Genomic DNA, 18,217 nt, shown 5'->3' on the forward strand with positions numbered 1-18,217 from the left:
TACTGGCCAAAGAGTGGAGGCAATGCCACAATATATCCCAATGATGAGAGCTAGGGTAGAGAATGGAAGAATAGTCTAACCTCAACAAGAAAGAGTAGCAAAACAAAACAGACTCCTTGGCAGTGGTGAAGTTGCTACTTTCACTACCTCGGCTCTCACTACCTCTCACAATACATATTACTACCTGGTAAATATAATTATTATACATAGAAATTGTTCCTTTCCCCTTCTCTGAGCCTAAAACATCCAAGAAGGGACTACAAAATATTGGTTAGAATGCACCAGAATTTTCAATATTAGGAAAACTTGAGCGTGTAAGAACGGAGAAAAATAACCAGACATATAAAAGGAGCTTCAAGTTAAGAGGAATTAGCCAATACAAAAACTCAAATAAATATTCCTCAGTTTTATCATCAATCAAATTTTCTACAATAAAAGAAAAAATATTTGGGGAAAAGTAAAAGAGAACATTACATCTATGAACCTATATTAGCCAAACACTAAGAAGCAGTCATCTGAGATGTGGAAGAAATGCCCATTTTCAGATTTAAAATTGTGATGGAGGTGGTGAAACCTTTATTAGAATCACATAAAACCCTAACCTATTAAAGCAGAAGATGTGCTTCACAGATTAGTCAGCAACTGAGAATTAAGGATGAATATATAAAAATGATGAGAGAAAAGATAAGAGACATGGAAGAGATACCTTGAAACTATGGCACACATGTAACAGCAGTTTAAGAAAAAGAAGACAAAGGAAAAAGATGAGACATAATATTCAAAATAGCATGAGAAAGATTTCCTGAATTCAAGACATGTTTGAGGTTTCAGGTAAGAGGGATTCTAATTGCCAAACAAAATAAATAAAAACTTTTTTTTTTTTTGAAATGGAGTCTCGCTCTGTTGCCCAGGTTGGAGTGCCGTGGCATGACCTCAGGTCACTACAACCTGCATTGCCCAAGTTCAAGCAATTCTCCTGCCTCAGCCTCCCGAGTAGCTGAGATTAAAAACATGTGCCCCCACGTCCAGCTCATTTTTGTATTTTTAGTAGAGATGGGGTTTCACCATGTTATCCAGGTCGCTCTCAAACTCCTGACCTCAAGTGATCCGCCCACCTCGGCCTCCCAAAGTGCTGGGATTACAGGCATAATTACAGGCATTACCGCACCCAGTCTCATATATTCTTATAATATCTGTGACTGTTAATTTTATCTGTCAACTTGACGAGGCTGAGAGATGCCCTGTTCACCGGTAAAACATTATCTCTGGGTGTATCTGTCAGGGAGTTTCTGGAAGAGATTTGCATTTTAATTGGTAGTCTGGAGAAACGCAGATGGTCCTCACCACCACAGTGGGGGTGGGTGGGTGTTAGCAGATTCACTGAGGGCCTGACTACAACAAAAAGGTGGAAGCAGGCTGAATTCTCTCTATCTTCTTGAGCTTGGCCATCTATCTTCTCCTGCCCCCAGACAGTACTCTTTGGTTCTCAGATCTTTGTACTCAGGGATTTACACCAACAATCCCCTCAGTTCTCAGGCTTTTGGATTTGAGCTGAATTATACCACCAGCTTTCCAGCTTCTCCAGCTTGCAGATGGCAGTCTGTGGGACTTCTCAGCCTCCTTCATTGCAGGAGTCAATTTCCATCATAAACATCCTCTTTTATATAGATACATCCTATTAGTTCTATTTCTCTGGGGAATCCTGACTAATTCAATATGACTGTATTTCAAAAATAAAGGAAGCAATAAACTGAGAGAATACAGGCATAAAATAAAAAGGTTGTCTACACAGGATAAAGTATGAGTTTCATATGAAAATTCTTTTCACAATGCAAAATGACAGAAAGCAATGAAGCAAGGTCCAGTAAGTGTTGATGCAAAATGGCTGTGAAATAGGAAATCGGTAACAAGATGGGAGAAGAGAAACAGAAAGATATTATCAAACGTGGAAAGCCTCAGAAGTTATTTTAATTAAATATGCTTTCTAAACATATAAATCTAATTAACCTAAGAAAATAAAAGAAAACACAAGTACTAAGCCTTACATATTGTGTTAATTTGCTAGGGCTTCTGTAACAAAATACCAGAGACCGAATGGCTTAAACGACAGAAATGTATTTTTGCATGTTCTGGAGGCTAGAAGTCTGAGGTCAGGTGTGAGCCGGATAGGTTTCTTTCAGTGTCTCTCTCCTTGGTTTGGAGGTGGCCCTCTTCTCCCTGTGTTCTCCTGTTCTTCCCTGTGTGATCTGTGTCCCAATCTCCTCTTATTTTCTTAAACAGCCTTCTTGAGGTATAATTAATATACAAAACTGCACACGTTTAATGTATACAATTTGCTGAGTTTGAATATATGCATCAGCCCATGAAACTATCACCATAATCAGGTGATACAGATCCATCACCTCCAAAAATGTCCTTGTGTTTTTGTGTTTTACTTTTGTTTTGTGGTAATAATATTTAACAGGAGATCTACCCTCCTCATAGGCACACCAGTCCAATTGGGTTAGGGCACGCCCTAATAATTACATTTTACCTCAATTATCCTTTAAAGATCCTATCACGCCAGGTGCAGTGGCTCATGCCTATAATTCCAGGACTTTGGGAGGCCATGGCGGGTGCATCACCTAAGGTCAGGAGTTCGACACCGGCCTGACCAACATGGTGATCCCCTTTCTCTACTAAATACAAAAAATTAGCCAGGCATGGTGGCACATGCCTGTATCCCAGCTACTCAGGAGACTGAGGCAGGAGAATCACTTGAACCCAGGAGGCAGAGGTTGCAGTGAGCCAAGATCATGCCATTGCACTCCAGCCTCAGCAACAAAAGCAAAACTCCAACTCGAAAAAAAAAAAAAAAAAAAAAGAAAGAAAAAAAAAACCCGTATCTCTAAATACCTTCACATTTTGAGGTTACTGGGCTTAGGGCTTCAACATATGAATTGGGAGGGGGTGGACAGCACGACAGCTCATAACACACCTAAAGAATTATACACAGAAGAAAAGTTTTAAATTTGCCAATTCAGTGATGAACAAAATTTTAAAGAAAACATAAATGTTAAAATTTGACTCAAAAAAATAGAAAACTGAGATTAATAATGATAGAAAATGTTATCAAGTTGTCAAGTGAAACGCAGCAGACTTCACTGGTGCTTTTTCTGTGCTTAGGCTTTCAAGTCACAGAAAAATATTAAACAACAAAAACCATTTAAGACTACAAAATTAACAGGAAAGCTATAAATGTCATTCTGTAAAGCTAGCATAAGCCTGGTCCTAAACCTGTCAAGAGCGCTAGAGCAGAGCGAAGACTGGGCTGCCCTCCGTAGTCACAGGCAATGTGATCCGGGGATCCAAGCCCCAGGCCTGACCACTCAGAGGCAGCATCTTTATTGCCATAAGGATTGGTTAGAAATGGTTAGATGATCCAGTCTAAGCCAATCAAGCTCCCAGGAAGACTTTTGCTGTAATTATGTGAAAAAAAAATTCATTCTCTCCTGAGAGCCAAGATTTTAAGGTAAGTTAAAGCCTGGAAGCAGAAGGCCAGAGCCAAACTGGCTGTACTATCTATGGGGTTTAGTGCAAAACTACTAGGAATTTCAAGGTGTTGATTAATATAGGATGACTGCATCTCCCCTAAAATTTATATATTGAAGACCTAACCCTCAGTATTCCAGAATGTGACTTTATTTGGAAATAGGGTCATTAAAGATGTTATTAGTTAAGTTACAAGGAGATCATTAGACTGGGCCCTAATCCAATATGACTTCATCCTTCTAAAAGGGGGAAATTTGAACACAGAGACACAAAACACCACGTGCTTTTCTTTCTTTCTTTTTATTTTTATTTTTGTTGTTGTTGTTGTTTTCAGCTGGAGTTTCACTCTTGTTGCCCAGGTAGGAGTGCAATGGCAATCTGGGCTCACTGCAAGCTCCATCTCCTGAATTCAAGCAATTCTCCTGCCTCAGACTCCCAAGTATCTGAGATTACAGGTATGCACCACCACGCCTGGCTAATTTTGTATTATTATTATTATTTTTAGTAGAAGCAGGGTTTCTCCACATTGGTCAGGCTGGTCTTGAACTCCCAACCTCAGGTAGGAGATCTGCCCGTCTTGGCCTCCCAAAGTGCTGGGATTACAGGCGTGAGCCACCAAGCCCGACTTGTATTTTGTATTAGTTTGTTCTCACGCTGCTAATAAAGACATACCCAAGACTGGGTAATTTATAAGGAAATAAGTTTAATAGACTCACAGTTCAGCATGGCTAGGGGCCTCAGGAAACTTACAATCATGGTGGAAGGGGAAGCAAACATGTCCTTCTTCACATGGAGGCAGCAAAGAGAAGTGCTGAGCAAAAGGGGGAAAAGCCCCTTATAAAACCTTCCGATCTCATGAGAACTCACTCACTATCAGGAGAACAGGACAGGAGAAACTGCCCCATGATTCAATTATTTCCACCTGATCCCAGCCACAACACATATGGATTATGGGAACTATAGTTCAAGATGAGATTTGGTTGGGAACATAACCAAATCATATCAAACATAAAGGCAGAGATTAGGGTGATGCATCTGCAAGTCAAGGCATGTCAAAGTATGACAGCAAACCGTAAGAAGCTGGGGGTGAGGTATGGAACACATTCTCCCTGCCAGCTTCAGAAGGAACCAACCCTGCTCGCACCTGTGAGACAATCCATTTCTGTTGCTTATGGCCCCCAGTTTGTGGAACTTTGTTGCAACAGCCCTAGAAAATCATAGTAACAGCAGAGCATTAAACCAAGCACTGTGCCCTTCTCAGCATGGTGCTTGGTGCCAGTGCACAGGTTGCATGCCCATGAGGCCAGCCCTGCCTGCAGCTGTCTATATTGCCGGGTTCAAGGAAGGCACACCTGAGGGGAAGAACTGCAGGAGAGTGAAAGAAAGTCTTGAAGCCAAGGTTTAAGCTTTAAATCCAGTGTGTAACTTCAAGTCTCTGCAAAGGAAATGCCAAGGTTTGATTAGACATGCAAGTGAAGTAAGTCTTCAGGGAAATGTCTCTGAAGGGTAAATAAGGGTGGAGGGGATAAAACAGAAGAAGGCATGGAGAGGCTTCCATCTGCATTGCTGGCCTGACACCCTGAAAGCAGTGAGGGAAAGGAAGAGAATTGGGTAGGACACTCAGGTTGCAGAGCAACTCAGAGAAAGTCCTGACCAGGCTGATGAGGAGCTCTAGGGCAAAGTACTCAAAGGAACCCTTCATGAGGTAGGAGTTGCCCAGATCACTACACCTGCCCTGCTCAGTCATTGGCTGGGAGTGGCCAGAAGAAAGCATGACCACCACCTGGACACTGTGGGGAATTCAAATGGGTGACCCCTGGAGGCTTTCTGTCAATGACCCTGGATCTACCAGCTGATCTTTAGGTGAGATCTGAATGATACAGGTTAATGACCACCAGGAACCACATGTCAGATGTAGCCACTTCCGCATACATTTGGGAAACAGCTCCACTACAGTGTCTAGAGCTTCTCTTTCTGAAGAGAAACACAGGAGGAAGAGACTAGCAGGATAAACTGCAGCCCCCATCTCTGCATTAGGACTTGAGGGCATACCTTGTACTCATTCTCTTCCCCTTTCACTACCTATTTAAATTTTCCCTTTCCTGTGTTACCACCTCAGCAGGTCTTAATGGCTTACCTGGTAGTGTGACACAAACCCTTATTGTCTAGGGGTCTGAACACTGGTCATCAGACCATTCTCAGCCTGAGGTTGCCAAACAAATCAGTTTATGGTTACAACGAAGCAAAAAATGTACTAGTTGGTGCCCAAGTGAGTCACCTGGGTTCCATACACATTTTCCTACTGGGTAAAGCCTTACCTTCTCCTCCTGGTCAGAATCAGTTACCCATGGAATGAAGATTTCTCTTCTCCCCTGCTCATCTCTGGGCACATGAACTTCCCGGTACCTTGGAAGAAGCCATAACTTATAGTCTGCTGGACTGTATGCCCCAAATGGCAGAACCGCTTATACCACAGCTTGACCTATTATAGAGTCCTTTCTTCTTTTAAGCCTCACCCAAAATCACCAGGCTTCCTTGTCACCTAGTGTATGAGCTGAGGCAGTAGTCCAAAGACCCAGGTACAGAATGTGATGCCTCCAGGACCTGAGGTGGTTTATAAGGAGCTGTGCTACCTGTCATCTTAGTAATGCAGGATATGACCATTTGGCTTGTATGTTGGAAGTTATGTCCTAGAAATTCCTTGACATCTAGATCCCTGAGATGTTTACTGAAGTGACAGGTCCTTGACTTATCATTGAGTTTACCTTCCATACCCCTAGAATGCATGTATCTTATGAGGGTGTCCAACATACTAACAACTTCTTGCTCATGCTGCCACATCAACATGATGCTATCAATGTATGGTATCAATATGATGTTCCTCAGGATACGGAGCTGTTCAAGATCTCTTCAGGTTGTATTATGAAAAAGGGAGAGTTAACATACCTGTGAGGCAAAACTGTAATTATTGTTATCAGTTCCTCACGAATGTGAACTGTTTCTGGCCATCTGTTCTGAGTGGAATAGAAAACAATATATTCCACAAGTCAATGGCCACATGTCATACACTCGAGGCCTGGATAAATCTACTCTAGCACTGATACCACATCTGTACAGCAACTGTGATTAGGGCTACTTGACTGACTTTATCTGTAGTCATTTTTTAGAGTTCATTTAGTTTCAGCAAGGGCTGGACTGGTGAATGAAGTGGGGATATAAGGGGGACCACCACCCTTGCATCTTCCAGGTTTTCAATGGTAGCATTAAGCTTTACCATTCCCCTGGGCTGCAATTTTGTTTTGATTTACTCTTTTGGTGGAGGATGGGAAGCAGCAAAAATAGCCCACACTCCTGCCACACTCGGACATTGGCTGACAGCAGACCAGTGAGAGCGTGGCCACTGAATGAATAAGAAGGATCCAAAATGGCGGCAGGTAAGGGTGTCTGCCAGCTACTCATTGCAGCCTGAACTCTCAATGGGAGAACTGATCTACACACCTCTATGGTCACTACTGCTAGACCTGTCTACATTTATACATCGATCTCTACATCTCCATCTATATTGAAATATGTCTATTTTACCATACTCAAGATTTATCACAAGAATTCAAAGACATTTATTCACATTAGAAGATATTTTGGTGAAATTCACAAAATTACAAGGTAGGGGTGGGGGACATATAAGTTAATCAAAAAATGGAAACACTTTTTAAATTTCTTTGGTGCTTTTCTGTGTGTTTAAAATTTTCGACATGAAAATCTTTTGGGATTGCATTAAAGATTCATAGTTATTTTCAAAGAGAATTAAGAAACTTATCTGCTGGTTCTTTGCATCTAGAAATAATGCTTTCATAACATGCTGATAATCATAGGCTTTGGCCAATCAGACCAATCAAGTCTCCCAGTTCTGTCCAGTTCTACCACATGCACAATGACATGCCTGCCACTGGGTTACTGTCATCTGCATCGCCTCTGTAGTATCCCACCTGCAAAGGATAATGTGCAACTTTTCCAAGGGCCCCAGCACAGTCTCCTTCCCTCAGAGCAACAACAGAAAGAGGAATGATAGATAGTATCAAGAAATAGTTACCTACTTTGAATAATCAAGGACTCTATAACCTGAAAGAATATTGCCTTCACACAGACAATAAGATTTAATTTAGTGTTTTGGAGCCCAGCAAACAAGTTCCCTGAGAAAAAGCTTTCTTTAAACACAGCAGCTCAGGCAACTTGCACATACATGAACCAAGAAGGCCTGGAACATTCAACAAGCTGGGTACAAGTTGACCCACAAGAGCAAACTAAGCACACTTAAAAATAACAATACGGATAAGAAGGATCGTAATTATAATCTCTCTGGTGAGATAGAAGATCACTGTGACCACCAGACACAATGCCAAATATCCTGTTGGCAGGGTACTTCCTTGGCCCTTGTGCATTTGTGAGCCCAGAGCCAGGTTGCAGGCAGGCACCAGCCCCAGCTTTCACTTGCTCACCATCAAGTGACTGCCACGAGCTCAGGTTACAAATTTGTTTATATTTAGATGAACAGGTGTGTGGCTCAGTTCTAAATCAAGGCAGTGTCCTGCTGTTGTCATCTTAATGTGCTTCATATAGCTGGAATGATTTAATGTGGAAAAGGGCGACACTCCTACCCTGACTTATGCTTAGGGCTGTGCCCAGCTTGTGGAAATTTTGTCATAACTTCTGTTCAGATTCTGTGCATCGTTGCCTCTTTGCATAAATCTGCAAAGGTTTTTTGTACTGGTTGGTGGTTTGCTGTGGGAAAAGGAATGAGAAGCCCAGGTTTCTAATGTGGCTTCGTTACAACAGCTGGTTACCTCCTCCCTCTTAGCTTTGCAACCTGGGGATATTTTAAAATTGCCGATTTTCAGTTGGCCCCTCATGAATACACTAAGATTGTTGTGAAACTCAGGTGATACCATTTAGGTGACTGTGCTTCATAAACCCTAAAGTACTCCACAAATGCAAAATCATATGATGCACGTAAAAGACCTTTATGAAGCTAAATACACTCTACAGATGCAAACTAGTACAGTGGATGAAAGTGTCCTGCAAGCAACATTATAAACGTCAGAAACACGAGGGAATTCAAGACCAGGAGTACTTGAAGATAGTGGCTTTTCAGTCAGCTTCTTCAATTGTCATTTTATTAAGAATTCTGACGAAAATATAACATATAAGGAAGTGGAAACACTGGCTACATTGTAATTATTCTGTTAAGTATTTGAGCTCTGGTACTTACACAGGTTTTCATTCTAATTCTAAGAATTCCACATACCGGGTGACAGGGATAGGCTGTGGATCATTTTGTGACATCCCTAAAATAAGTAGCTACCAAGTGGGAGGCTGTCAATGACGGAAGGAAAATAAAATGTTGTTTCCATTCAGATTTCACTTCTGTTTATATTATCATAGGGATCATTATGTGTTATTAAAAGTGATATAAATATTTTATACAAGAAATAATTCTGACTTTTTATAAAGTAGCTTCCTCATAGGCATCTCTTAATAAAAAGTTTCCTGTCTACCAAGTGACTCCTTGTGCCCATATTCTAGTGTGCCTTCCACTAAATAAGTGAACAAATGCACAAGGATATTGGCCCTCCCAAGCATGCATGACAGCAAGGGCACTTGGAATGCACTTGAGTTTTTCTTGGTCATTCTATCCTCACTCATGTTTAAAGTCTCCTTAATTGCTCTGAAATACAAGCAAGTAGAGACAGATGCGTCACTACAGATATGCTTACCTAACAGACACAAGATTCCCAGCCTCATAAAATCCCAGAGGAGGAAAAGCCCTGGGGGGCCTCTAGTTCTCCTCTTCCCCCATAACAGGAAATCTCCCTGCAACTGCCTGGCCATGGCTGCCCTCCAAGTCAGATCTCTACTCAGCCAGTCCCCTGCTTAGTGCTGTGAGCTGCCTGGGTTATCTGGCCCCAGAGTCTTGTGCACTGACCAATTTCCTGTGTTTTGTGAGGTTTATTTGTCTGTCTGTTTCGTGGGTTGGTTTCGTTTGCTTTGTTGGTTTTGAGACAGAGTCTTGCTCTGCCCCCCAGGATAGAGTGCAGTGGCACGACCTCTGCTCACTGCAACCTCTGCCTCCCAGGTTCAAGGGATTCTCATGCCTCAGCCTCCCAAGTACCTGGGACTACAAGTGCATGCCACCACACCTGGATAATTTTTTTTTTTTTTTTTGTATTTTTAGTAGAGTTGGGGTTTCACCATGTTGGCCAGGCCGGTATTGAACTCCTGATCTCAAGTGATCTGGCTGCCATGGCCTCCCAGCGTCCTGGAATTACAGGCATGAGTAACTGCACCCAGCCCAGTTTCCTGTGTATTTGAGCAAAGTTCAGACTGAAGGTGCTAATCTATTAGAGCCTGTAGAAGTCCTAACTCCTCTGTCTCTCTTTCCTGCTAGGAAGCCCTTGATGTTTTATCATAGTGAAAGGGAAGAAATCTCCATTTGTTGCTGCCAACCTGGGCAATGGCAAGTCTAAAATGGTTTAAGTTAGATCTGAGGGATTTGTTTTTAATGAAGTAAAACATTTCTCCTGCCTCCTTTTACTTGTTTTTTTTAATCCAGAGGTATAAAAATTTTTGATTATTTAAAATAAGTAATGAAATATGCATTTTAAACAGATCATAACAAACTGAAGAAGGACACTAATGAGACTGATGGCAATGAGTGGAAGATGGTGAGGAAAAATAGAGGTGGGAAGACTGAAGGCAGACAAATGGAGACAGTGGGGTGATGGAGAGAGCAGTAAAGGCTAGCAAAAAGAATAACATGCAAACAGAGGAGCAGGACAGGATGAGAGTGAAGAAAGAAAGAAGGAAAGAAGAGGGAGGAGAGGGAAGGAGGAAAGAAAGAAGGAAGGAAAGAAGAGAGGGAGGAAGAGAGGTAAAAGCCAACAGAAAGACATAATTACTTGCAAACAAGGAGGACAGAGCGGGAGTGAAGAAAGGAAGCAAAGAAGATGGAGAGGGAGGGAAGGAGGGAGGGAGGGAGGGAGGGAGGATAAGGAGCAAAGAAAGGAAAGAGAGGAGGCAGGAGAGAGGAAGAAAGGAAGGGAAGGAAGGAGGAAGGAAAGAAAGAAGGAAGGAAAACAGACAGAGGGAAGGGGGAGGAGCAAGTTCGAAGTGGTTGATTGGTCAGAGGTAAATTACTCATTAGACTCCAGGTTACTTGCTATAATAATAACTGTTAATAATACCATTTATTGAATGTTTACTATCTCCCAGATACTATTCTAAGTACTTTAGATGTAATCCTCATCACAACCCTATGAATTTTGACTCAATAATTATAATTTTAGCCATCAGTCTCAGGCATAAGAAAGCTATACCCTAGAACTCTAGGTAATGACTGGCAGAGCCAGGGTTCAAGTTCAGGTAGGCTGGCTTTGCACGTCTTGGCCACTTGTCTCTAGTTCCCTGCAGCTGCTTCTTATTCTCCAGACTGATCATGCATTGCACTATCCACTGAGATTTCCATGAGCCTTACAGAAGTTGAAAGCAACACTCTATCTAGTGGTGTTAGCAGATTGCAAAGTCCATTGTAGAATTTAAGTTTATTTTATTCAGTGATGTTTCAAAACATACTTTAGAAGTTTACAGATGCTTGGCAATTTTCTAGCTGTTTCAAGCTCCTTTAACAGTTCCAAGATTTTTAATTGCCTTATTGTTTTGCTTAGAGTAATCAGAGTTGCTTTATTCCTTGCGAACTAGAGGTCTTAAATAAAACCAGCATTTATTTCTACTTCATAACAAATTCTTGTTTTGTGGTCTAGTTAAGACTAAGTAGGAAATATGAAAGAAAAGCTTTTAAAAGCTAGGAATAAATGTTGCATGTATATGATAAACGCAACCAGTAAATGTTTGGTGAATAAATGAAATTGATTAATCATTGCTTGGTAACAGCTTTTAAACTACCTCTAGCAGTTTAAAGAAAACCTGCTAAAACCCATTCTGGAAACCCCTTCTGAAAGTACTTGCCAGTAGAAGAATGGTTCCTAATGATTAAGATAAAAGAAGTATCATTTATTTTCTATGAGTCTGCTGAAATTAAGGTTAGCATCCATCCAGGAAAATTGAGTTATTTTAGGTACTTTAAACAGAGGAGCTTTAATGGAAGCAATTAATTATTTAAAGAGATATTGCATAAACATGAGATGCAGGAGCCAAAAGGAAACAGGGCTCATACCCAGAGAGTGAGAACAGATGCCCACTGCTGCCCTTGAGCTGCAGTTCACAGGCTACATGCACTGCTGAGCTGTTGGAGATGCTGACAGTTTCAAGAAAGCAAGTAGAGCAGGGCAACTGTGGAGCTGAGAAGCCATTTAGATCTCACCTGTATGGAGGGTGTCTAGATGAGTGCATTACTACAGCAGAAGTATATACACACCATCCTTCCATCTACCTAAAACTCCTTGGTTTGACCTAAGTAGCCTGTACAAACCAACTGTTCTCCAAAAAATAAAAAACAGAAGGCATGCAGGAATTTGGTGAAGGGCATTTTATAATTGTCTACGTAGTTAAAAATAAAACTAGGGAGCGTTTTTCACTGCCTACAGGAGTTTTTAAATATCTGTTTTCTTGTCTATTCTATGTTTGATTTTTAACATTGTTGTCATTAATTTTTTTTTTTTGCCTTCACCTTAATAACCACTTTTCCAATTTGATGACTTACCACATTTTCCTTCAGCTTATAAAGAGAACAATACTTACTTGCCCTTTAAATGGATTATGAAATTAATTATTGAGTAAGGGGAATTAAGCCATTAGGAAAGAGTTTATTAAAGAACAATTCTGATTGTAAAGTGCCACCAAGACTCTAAGAATATCATACTAAGTCACTGAATGCAGTCAGAGATGATGTTCACATGCTTTATTATAGCTCTTACAGATAGCAGTTATTTCAAGGAGATTGCTTTATTCTGAACCCTGCAGCCGATTCTGAGGTTGATGGCATTTAATTTTATGTATGTATTCAGAGAGAAATGAAATGGCTTGATGTTGACATACATTTCAGGATTTCTCTTTTATTGGATTGAAAAGCAGGTACTTAGACTTGCATTAACGTTTGAAGCAAAGAAAGCCATGATCGGCCCAAGTTTCATGTTAGGAAAAACAGCGACATTTTGGAAATTAATTAATCTTATCTGGAACTCCAGCTGCATTACATTAAATTTGATCAAATGCTGAATGTCATCTGCAGTCAAGCTAATTTCACTAAGGGCCAAGAAGATGGTGTTACATTGAGGCGGGGCTAGTCAAGTGAATCTTGTCCATCAGCACAGTGCGGAATCTGCTGAGCTTATAGATTTAAAATCCTCAAAACAATTTCCCTCTCCTTAGAGGTTTTCCTAAGTGTATGTGGATTTGGGCTGAGATTCCTCCCCGCTGGATCCACTGAAAAGACTTTTCCTCTCTCTTGTTGACAGTTCTCAACCTGTACATAAAATACATTCAAGAAAATGTGATGTGAAGGGTTAGGTTAGTTCATGGATGATGGCATTTAAGAGGAAGAATCACCCTTGAAAGGTTAAGTTCAGGATTCACTTTCACGTGTGAGATAAATATTGACTAGTAATCAGGAAGTAGGCAACGGTAGTAAGATTATTTTTAAAATAAACCAACCTCTACAGTACAGAATGGGGGTGACTTTCAGTGAATTCTTGAAAATTCCTTTGAAGTGGCATAGCATCATGGTTGGAAACATGGGATCTAGACACAGGTGACTTGGGTTTACATCCTTGCTCTATCACTTAGTAAATGTTATATTTAGAGTGAATTGCTTAATCATTCTGGGGCTCAGTTTCCCTACAAAATGAATATAAAATGAAACCCTTTAAAATGAATATAACAGTAGTGCCTATTTCATAGAGTTATTGCAAGGATTAAATTAGTTAAAATCTGTGAAGAGCTTTGAATGGTCCTTGGCACACAGTAAGCACTACATATGTGTTTGTTAAATAAACAAATTCCTTTCTCGAGACAAGAACCTCACTCCTAGCCTTCTACACATAGTGCACGCAAGTTCCAATGCTGAAGCAATCAATCCTTCTGAGAAAGAAAATCACGGATTCCCAGAGCCTTATTTTCAGAATCGCTCATGTTGCTTCCAGACATTGGCTATTTAATCCTTCCAGAACAACCGAGAGAATTTACGCAAATAAACTTCTCCTTTTACAGAAGAGAATGCTGCTGTACAGGAAGATCAAGTGTTTTCCTTGAGATGACCCGGAACAGGTTTATTCCTTTACTAGATCACTTGCTGTTAGGCATAAAGTAATCCTAAATTGATATGAGATTTAAAACAAAAAATTTAAAAAGTGTAAGATTCAAGTCAATTTTAAAAAGTCAGGGTACATATAAGAGAAACGAATCCTCTGTATGATACTTATGCAATTTTTCAGAAGCTGGATCTTTTCTTCTGACTGTTGCGGGAAACTAACAAAGTAAGTACTGCTGAATGGACTTCAGTTTCCACTCCTATTTCCTAAGTGAGAAAGGAACTGAAACATATAGCTGGGTTTTTTTTAAAAAAATAATAAGCTATGTATGTAAGTTACATTTAAATTCATAGAAATGTGGTTTGACTCTGCCAGGTCAAGAAAAAAAATTATTATTAGGATGATCTGGGAACATGGAGAGCTTCAAGGCCCCTCATTATTGTGGGAGGTAAAACCTGGTCAAGGTATAAGAAAGATAGAAATGAATGTGAGAAGAGTGTCTGGTGGGGATGACAGATGTGTTCAACTTTCCCCTCCAAATAGCTCCTTGTCAAGTTTTGAAAAACAATCTTTATCCATAAAAGTTTCCTCATGCCAAATCCTGTTTGTGCAAGAATCCTTCAACTTTACCCAGTCCAGCAAAGTGTCTTACAGGCAGGAAAGAGGGAGGGAGGGAAGATAAAGAGATAAAGAAAAGAGAGAGTAAGAGCCAGACAGCGAGGGGGAGGGGGCAGAGAGAGAGGAGATTTTCAATTATTTCCACGTTAATTCATGGTTTGAAAAAAAAAAACTGGTAACTTCTAATGCTAATTTCCCCAAAACACCAAAGCAATATATGCTCATTGCACAAAACTAGGAATTTTTTAAAAAGACAAAAGAAAATCAAACTTACTAAAAGTATTTCACTTCACTGTGAGTATGTGAATATGTTGGGGTCCATTATCAGTGCCTCTCCCCAGTACACACATACACACACACAAACACACACACATATCTGTTCCCTGTGCCTATGAATTCATACAGATTTTTAAAATCACATTAGTATCTAAGAGTATAGCTTTTTAGCTCAGTTTTACTATTTATTATATCATGAGTCCTTTCTTATGCCCTGCAATATGCTAAATAGATTTTGTTTGTCTCTAGCATAATTTATGCAATGAGTTAATGCAAGTTATTAAATCAGTTACATACTAATGGATGTTTGTTTCTATTATTTTCTTAAAATAAATAATACGTATATTTGTGAATCGTGATGTAATTCTATAGTTATTTCCTTAGGAATATTTTCTAGAAGTGGAAATTCTGAATCAAAGTCTATGAGTATTTTAAAGCATCTAATATATAATATTGTGTTTGGTGTTTTCTCTGATTTTAGTGAGATTTGAATATTAACCTCTTTTCTCAATATAGAAATCCCAGTTTATTAAGTCAACCGTTTTTCTGTTTAATTTATAAGGTTTTCTTTGTTCTGCATTATGCTATTTCCTCTATTTTCCTCTAGGTTATTTTCTGTAATTACCTTTTTAAAGAATTAGGTAATTCATTTTTATTCTTTCTATAGAAACATTGCTAAGTACTTTAAGTGAAATATCTAATTTAACCCTAGCAGGAACTCAGTAGATATTATTCTTAGCTCTGGTTTATAGCTGAGGAAGTGGACTTAAGTAAGTTAAACAACCTCCAAAGTTCACATAGTAAACAGATGGTGAAATCTGGGCTTTATCTCCTCACACAGTGAAAAGATTCAAAGAGTGAACTTCCTTACCTGTGGGCACAAAGCTGTGGGAACAACCCATGAGATGGATGTGATGGGTCCTGTTCTTTTTTGATAGTTTCTTAACGTGAAGGATAATTTACATGTTCTACCTAGGATAATGTTTTCTGTTTTATTTTGCTAGAAATAGCATATATTAATGAAATTTTAATTGCACTTTCTAATATTATCGTGTGACAAAATTTATCATGGAGTTTCCCATTGGAAACTTATCAAAGCATTTTCATAAGATTGCTATTTTTAATGATTCTTACAAATGTTACAGAAATATTTGGAAAGAGGCATTCTTTCCTTACACAATAGAATATCCATTATATATCAGATAAGTTGAATTTATTAAATTTCATTCACATTTATTTTACTCAATTTTTACTTAACTTTTTTATTTACTCAATTTCAATTATTTTCATAGATATGTTTTGCCCCAGCCTGAGAATAGTGTAACGTCTATCTTTCAATGCCTTCTTACCTTTAATTCTTCTGTGTATGATATTAACAATGCCTTCTCCACGCTCTACTTGCCTAATTTATCTTTGCCTTTCCTTTTATTTCCAAGATTTTCTTGTCATTTCATTTTATGTGAGAATTCCACATATACCAGTCTTCGGATGTGAGATCTTTTTCTTTTTACTACTCAAGATTAATCCACTCACATTTATTCTGATAACTAATGTGCTTGGTTTTTACTTTTGCTCTTTCTTCTTTTTCCTTTTTCCTTTTCCTTTCCCTCTCACATTTCCAAAATGATATATTCCAGATTTTATTTATATTACATATAGAAGAAAGCTCCAGCTCTTTAGCTTGGTATTTGTCTTAGCCTGTTTGTGATGTTATAATAGAATACTTGAGACTGGGTCATTTATAAAGAACAGAAATTAATTTTCTCACAGTTCCAGAGGCTGAGCAGTCCAAAGTCAAGGCACGAGGGGTCTTGTAAGGACATTTCTGCTGTATGATCACATGGCAAACAGCAACATGGCAAGAATACAAGAGAGAGTGCACCCTCTTCCAGGAGTCCTTTTAATAATGAGATTAATCCATTTATGAGGGTGGAGCCTTTATAATCTAAACACCTCCTATTAGGCCTTGTCTTCCAACACTGTTGCATTGGGAATTAACTTTGTAACACATGAATTTCTGCAGGACACATTCAAACCATTGCAGTCTCCATAAGTCTTTCTGGGATCTGGTCCTAACTGTTTCTACAACCTCCAGGCATCTGTTCCTCCTGCCATGACTTCCAGTACACCTGAATTGCTTTGCATTCTTGCCTACACAATGCTGCTTCATGCTCTAGCTTTATCTGTGTTGTTCCTCTTCTGTTGTAATGCTCTTGCTAAATTTCATTGCCTTTCCCAGAATTATTCTGTCATCTCCTCCAGAAGCTTTCTCTGAAATATCCTCTAAGCCTTCTAATGTGTTCTCCTAGCACCCTGCATGCCTCTCCCTGGGTGCTCTCTCAGAATTCCTCTTGCCAGAAGAAGTTTATCAATTATAAATAAATGAATGTTAGGGAGACCTCTGTTTATAGTTACACTATTTCTTCATGAGAGATTTAGCAATTTACTAATAAAAATGTAGGGCTTTTCTTTAAACTGAAAAACAGCTGCTGTTACTTAGGCTTATAAGCTAAATGGTTCTATCAATTCAGACAATGGACAAAATGGTTCTATCAATTCAGACAATGGACATGATCATAATAAAAACCATGAATACAGCATCACAGTGATAGCCACTTCCATGGAAGTATAAAGAACAACATCTCACATTCACAGGAATTGATTTAGATTTGGAAGCCACCTGTCTGTTGAGCCAATATATTGAAGTCCATAAAGGTGGTGTTCTATGTTATCTTTAAATAGCTCCACTCCTCTTAGCAATTGCTCTAACAGTCACCAGCTGCTGTGTCAGAGGTGGGCCCCAAGATATTACATCTATGCCAACAGTTCAGCTCCAGAATAAACAAGGAAGCCCTGAGAAGCCCTTTCTTAACTTTTTCTTTCTTAGTTCAGTTATGGCTCATATCATGGCCTTAGCTTAGCAAATCACACTTAAAGCAGAGGCTGCGAGCTTTAGCAAAAATGACAGATGACACTGGGTCCTCACAAAAACCCAGGCTGTTTCAGGCAGGTGTCACCTGCACACAGGACAGGTACTTGTACCTTTATGCATTGAGTTCTTTACAGCATAAGTGAAATAGATCTTCACAAAGCTTCACACCCTGAGGGAAACAATATGAAGGGTCTTGCCAGCTAAGCAAATGGATCTTACTAGGATGCTGTGCTGACAGATATCACATCTCTCTGCAGGATTCCCACTTTTCAGTGCAACAGTGAAAAACATTTGTGACTTTTGAAAGAGTAAGAGTGTCTGTCAAAGCAGGCACACACACACACAAAAAGAGTAAGAAGATGATACAAGGGGCCATGTCACAGAACAACAAAGATTGGATACAATCAATCAAAGTTTGAGGTGGGGGAAAGGTGGGGATTAAAACAATAATACCAGATACAGTATGTGCCCTCTGGGTGGAAAGGAGAAGGAAAGAAAGAAGGGAAGGAGTAGGTGAAAGAATAGAGGGATGTCAAAAGGAAAGAAGGAGAAAAGAAGGAAGGAAGGAAGGAAGGAAGGAAGGAAGGAAGGAAGGAAGGAA

The sequence above is a fragment of the Piliocolobus tephrosceles genome, chromosome 11 (assembly GCF_002776525.5).
Source record: "Piliocolobus tephrosceles isolate RC106 chromosome 11, ASM277652v3, whole genome shotgun sequence".
NCBI classification, from domain to species: Eukaryota; Metazoa; Chordata; class Mammalia; order Primates; family Cercopithecidae; genus Piliocolobus; species Piliocolobus tephrosceles.